We start from the raw sequence: 6,470 nt of genomic DNA, 5'->3' as shown, positions 1-6,470 counted from the left end.
AGCGGGATTTCGGTGGGGATTGGTTGTGGTCCCCCACTGGCGGCGTGGGCTACCTGTTGCGATGGGTAGTCCGGCAGGGCTACACACCTCGGTGTGTAGTTGGTTACTGTGTGAGATCAGGAGACCGGGGATGGAGGTTGATCAGCTGATTGCTTTATACACTTGTCTTATGATTATTTAGTAACTGACCCCGTTGTTGTTTTATAAAACCTGTGGCGATCCATTCGGGGGTGGTGAGCAGGATGTGACAGGTGATGCAGATGTTTAGCTATGGGACAGTCTTGGCGGGGTCACCACTTCGCGTCTAGCTTCCGCTGTTACGCGTTTAGCTGTCTTGATTTCAGTTGTATTGAGGTCCTTGTACTTTTATTTGGAGTTGGTATGAGATAATGTAATCGCTAACTCTTTATACTTTAATAAATGTTGTTTGAAATTGGTAACTTTGATATGCTAACCTCGGGAAACCGAGATGGTAACAGCCTTTCATGCTAGGGTAGTCCTTGGTAAGGTACCTTGGTATGAGAGGGTGTTACACTGCATCTCTTTGTTGCTTTGCTTCATTCCATAAATTCGTGATGGCTTTCCTGGTTACACCATATTGTTGAGCCACCTCTAACATGGTACCCCTGACTGGTTTCCCATTTATACATTTCAGAAGTAGAATCTGAATAATTTTTGCTCTCTCTAAGTTACTCAAGTTTCTGATTTTATTTGCCATGAATTTGTTTGTGTTTAAGGATAATTTATTTGGGTGTATTTAATGAGAGTTTTTGTTTGTTTGCATATGAATGATCTGCCTAAAACAGTGACTTTCTATATATGGTTGTAACAAACCCTAATTATTTGAACTTGCACATAATGTTGATTGATGTTGGCGCAAATTTTGAACTGCTCTGAAATGTTCAAATTGGCGGAAAGCTAAAAATTTAGTCTAAATTTGATCTTAATTTGGTGCCAAATTTCATCAGATATCTCCACTTGTGTGTCCTCTTGATGTTACAGTTCTGATTAATGACAATGAAGGAAGAAGTGAAGGAAAACCCATGCAAATCTGAAGTTAATCTCATTTTCTAGTCTTTTGTCATTTAAATTAAAAGTGTGTAAGTTTAATTTCAGAATTTTTATGAAGGGTTGTAATTTTATGAATCTAGAAATCTAAACATTGTAATTTAAGTAATGTAGAAGTTGTAAGAAATGTAGAAATTTCAAAAATTTTCTGAGATGTTCAACTGTACTGTATGAACATTATGGCCCACGATTTATTTAATTTTGGAGGGAAGGATTAAGTTTAATCCATATTACTTTAGTTTAATTAATCTTGTCTTTTCTTTCCTACATAAAAGTCAACTTGTCCTTTTTATTCATTCTTTATTTCCTCTCCTTAATTGTTGTGCACAAAGCTTTGAGGAACTTCAGGCAGAATTGGGGGGAGTATGTTTTAGGAGGACATAATGTCACTCCGAAATTACTAATATCACTTATGTTTGTGAGACAATGAATAGTTATTTTTTTTGGTGTGATGTGAGACGATGAATCGTAACATGTCTTTATACTTAGTTTGTATTATTGTGCCATTTACAAATACTCCGTAAGTGTAGTTACATTATCATTACCTATGTTTTTGAGCTACTAGGAGTTGACCCGACCAGAATCTTCCAAACTCAGCCTAATAAAACACCTTTATAAAATGTGAGAATACTCATGTTACTATTCATCAATGAATAGTAACTTGCCTAATGAATAGTACCTACTAAACGGGTTGGGCTGGATGTTTTGTGCGGTTTTGGGCTCTTTTTTGTCTGAGTTCTGAATTATCCTCATAATGGCATAGTATTTGCGGGTATGGGATGAGTGTTTTGTGCGGGGTTTGGATGGCTATTATTTGGGCCTCACTTATTACCTTTCCTCCTTATATTCATACCCATCATTCCTCTCATTTGGGCCTGTTGAGACCTTTCCTTCATACGAGTCTCACTCTGCTCACTCCAACCACTCATTTCTTATCAACCACTCATTTCCTGCCCCTCTCCTCTTCTCTTTCCTCAACCACACACACCCCTTCACCTTTTCCCTTCACTTTCACTCTCACAAATAAACACTGTATTTGATGATCGCGAGCACCTCAACCATGCAAGCGGAGATATCAGAATCAACGTCGCCGTCATCATAATCTTATCACCGCTACATAAAATTCCCTTGTTTTTATTGTGTGAGTATCCTTGCCATCGATTTCCTTGATTTTATTTTGGGTTTTTCTTTAGGGTTTAGACTCTTGATATGAAGTTTAATTTCGTTCATTTTGGTGTGATTTCATATATTTGACTGTAATTTTTGGTGGATTTTTGATAGATTAATGAGGACGTTGCTAAAGAAATCATTAAGATCTCTTCATTCTAACTTTATAAGATTTAAAAAACTGAGTTCAGATAAATGAGGAAACGATTTTGAATCCAATTTTTTGTTGTTTATGCTCAGATTGATTTCGTTATGTGCTCGTATTTACTCATTTTTAAAAGCGATTTTGAGTCCTTTTTTGATGTTTACTTCGATTTGCTTTCCTTATTTACTGGTATTCTTCGCTTTTAACAAGCGATTTTGAATCCCAAATGTTGTTTATTCAGTTTCAATTCGTTATTTTTCGCTGCGCAAGATCCGAATCCGCTATTTTTCTTTTCAATGAAGGAGAATTTAACTTGGGATTTCAGTTTTTCCCGACCAAATATTGGTGAGAACTTTGATTGTGGGTTTGTCCTCCATTTATTTACCTTAAAAGGCGAGCGATTAACCGGCGTATTTATGCTGGTTTTAGTCTGTAAGCAATGAGCCCAGGTTTATAAATATGGTTACCTTTGACAGCAAGGATGATGCCCCCACCATGGCTATGGTTCATGGATATTGTACCTCTCATGGCTTCTTCTTTCATAATTTTGATGCATTGGCCCGTCAATTTAGGGTTATTACAATTGATCAACTTGGGTAAGCAAGTTGGATGGATTACACGTTGTAAGATGGGTTTGAAAGTAGAAGTCCGATTCGATATTAAAGTTCCCTGTGCTTTCTCTCTTGCCTTGCAGTTGGGGTGGATCAAGCAGGCCTGATTTTACATGCAAAAGTACAGAAGGTTAGGAATCATTTACTTGTCATATTCAACTCTCTTTTCTCAAATGCTATATATAGCTGCCGACTGTCGTCTTTGTGGTCAATCAAACATGCATTGAAATTTAAGATGGAGTTAGATAAATATTTGGCTTCTTGAAATTACGCGGCACTTCTTTAACGCCTTTTGTTTTGTTACCACAATGCAGATTCAGAAGCATGGTTTATCGATTCTTTGGGGGAATGGCATAAAGCCATGAAACTCAACAGTTTCATTCTTCTTGGGCATTCATTTGGGGTTTACATTGCTTCTAAATTTGCTCTCAATGTTTCTATTGTCACATTGTTAGTTTTAATTCAGTTGAGCAATTTTACTCGATTTTGTGTCTAATTAGTTAATGCATAAATATGTTTCTGTAGCACCCTGAGCATGTCCAACGCTTGATTTTAGTTGGACCAGTAGGATTTGCAGCACAGACAGAAATAAGAGCTTCTCAGAAAATTTAGAGCATCGTGGAAAGGGTTGTCTTAAACTATCTCTGGGAGTCTAACTTCTTCATTCCTTCGGAGGTTTTGAGGTATTTTGCTTTCTCCTTTTTCCTTTTCTTATCGTTCATCAAAATGGCAGCCAGAGGAATTTAGACGATACTTTGAGAAGAGTTATCTTGTAAGGACGGCTTTCTATGCATCATCCAAACTCTGCAAAGTAGATTAAGCTTATGTTATTCCATTTAGTTTTCGGAATCCTGATTTTTGTTATTATGCAGAGACATAGGGCCTTGGGGACCAAGTTTGGTTCATAAATACGACACAATACGCGTTACTAACAGTTTTATATACTTAGTTTTAGACCAGTAGCCAGGGGTAACAACTATGAAAATTTAATGGCTTAGAACTTTTAACGCAAGTAACTTCTTCGCACTGTTACCAACATCCTGTTGGTTGTAGGAGTAAGACGCAAGTAATTATTTTGTTAATTGTGATCTTATAGTAGCTTAATAATGATGTATCGTTGTATTATGTTGAAGGTATTTGACGACATCATTTTGCAGTCGAAAGCCGAAGAAGGATTATTATGGTAATTACTTATTTCATCATTCAATTAGAATACCTTCTAGAAAATTGTGGTGTTAAATACTTAAATTATGCAAGTTGGTGTAATTTAGGGTATTTTTGAATTTTTTTTTTTTTGTGTTTCTAATGGAAACTGATTTGCGAATTATGGTATTTACTTATTTCATCTTTTAATTATTTAAAATTTAGAAATTTGTGGTGTTAAATCATGCGAGATTGTGAAGGTTTTGTTTTAAAAGGTGAGTTGCTAATGGTAATTGGTAAATTGAGTTGTTAATGAAATATGCGGTGAACAAGGATTATGGTATTGTTCATGTAGTGACTTTACAATTATTAAAAATGAGGTGTAGGAGTCCCATTTGTTGTTAATTCGAATCAATTTTTTGATGTTAATTCGAATCAATTTTTTGATGTTATCCCAACAATTTTTTGATGTCATCCCAACAAATGGGACCTTTTGATGTTAATTCGAATCAATTTTTTGTTGTTTGCAACTTTTCAGTGTGTCTATTCGCCTATCCCTGTGGTTCATACTGCATTTGTCCCTCCGATTTTGTGATGGCATGTCAGCTGAGTGAACCCATTAAAAAAAATTTAGTTATGGGTCCTTTCGAGACAATCATCTACCTGATTAACACGGAGAGAGGTCGGATATGTTTGACCGCTCATACTATGACGTATAGATGAGTCTTTCTTTAAAAAGCATATCAAATTGTTGTACATCGACATTCACATTTTAATTAAGTTGTGTTTGGTGAAGTTGATCATCCTTTAATTCTACTAGCTATATGCTTCTTTGTTATAGACTGTTTTGGAGGCGTTGTAGTGAAAAATCTGTATTCTGATTTCAGGATAAGGATTCATGGGATATGAGTAAACCTGAAAAAATAGAAGCAACGTGCTAGAAAAAGGAGGAAGGCAGTGCATTGTTCAAGTTCAAGGCCGGCAAATACGTGAGAGCTTCAAAGAGATATGCAAGGTACAAGGCGTTTTCTTTGTTAAAGTGATCAAGTTTCAACTTAATTGTGCTATAGCTTATGTCATAAGAAGTCGTCAGTTATGACTTATGATTCTCTTCAGTGCAGGCTGCAAAATACATAGATTGAATATGATACTTTCTTCAGTACTGAAGATAACTTGCAATCTAGATTCTACATGAGGAATAACTACACCTTTGACGTCCGTGAGGACTGGCAGCAATAGGATTCTCAAGCTGTTGATCGATGCTTTTTCGAGTAGCTTATAAGTTCCATGTTAAATTGAGCTTGGCCTTCCCATGTCATTACTTTGTGTCTCTTGATTTGTTTACATTCTTTTCCCAGCATACTCTGTAATCAGTGAGTGTGTAATCCGTGAGTTTGATTAATCCATTATGGTGAACCTTATTAGATTTTGTTGAATAGGAGTAGCCAGTGGACCAAGTAGTTTTGATGATTTAGTCGTGTCAAAGTGTGTTGAATATCATGATCCTTACGATCTATGAACTATCGGACTTCAGCTCAATGATTGCTATGCGCTCTTAGAATTTGTGGGAGTATAAAAAAATATATAAATAGGACAACTAAATGAAAAATTTGCGGATCAGGAGCTCCTATAATATTTGATATTTTGTAGCTTGCGCCAACAACCTTTATATTAGTCATTTCGAATTGAATTTAAATTTATCTTATTACCAAGTAATCACTCGTATTTTGTGTTTTAAGATAATGTTTTAAGCCAAGGAGGATAAGTTTAAGGAGGATGAGGACGAGGTAGCAACGTCAAAGAGAAGAGAGAGGGAAATAATAGAACGAGGGAAGAGGGAGAGGAATGGGGGAAGAGAACGAGGAAAGGCTATGAGTAGGAGGGGAAGGGGAAAGAGATAGAGGGCCGAGAAAGTAGTTAAGGGAAAAGAAGATGAGATATGGACAAGGAATGGAATGGAAGGATGTGAACAATACAACGAAAGGGGAGGAGGGGAGGGGAGGAGAAAGTGTGTGAGGAAAAATAGAAGGAGTAATATGAAAACAAGTGCAGGACGAGGGAAATTGGAGGATATATAAGAGGTGTACTAAAAAATAAAAAAAAATATAAGAAAACTCGACTTAAAAAAATAGATTTTAAAAGTTTATCGAACTTTCTTTTCGTAATGTATTAGTAGAGACAATCCTAATCACGATCTCACTTTCTTAAAAGTTTCAAAAGGAAACTGGACGAGACACAAGAGGAGGCAGGGAAAGAGTAAAATAAAGATGGGAGAAGGCTAGGAATAGGAAAAGAGGCAAGAAAAATGATAATAGGGAAAGAGCAGAACAAGGGAA

General features: G+C 36.3%; 1 pseudogene; it reads left to right on the top strand.

Moving 5' to 3' along the window:
- Positions 1-2,806: 2,806 nt before the first annotated feature.
- Positions 2,807-4,178, top strand: LOC141613468 (putative 1-acylglycerol-3-phosphate O-acyltransferase; annotated as a pseudogene).
- Positions 4,179-6,470: the final 2,292 nt, after the last annotated feature.

Source organism: Silene latifolia, chromosome 11 (assembly GCF_048544455.1).
Source record: "Silene latifolia isolate original U9 population chromosome 11, ASM4854445v1, whole genome shotgun sequence".
NCBI classification, from domain to species: Eukaryota; Viridiplantae; Streptophyta; class Magnoliopsida; order Caryophyllales; family Caryophyllaceae; genus Silene; species Silene latifolia.
Note: the sequence above shows the minus strand (reverse complement) of the source record. Positions and strands in the feature narration are given on the sequence as shown.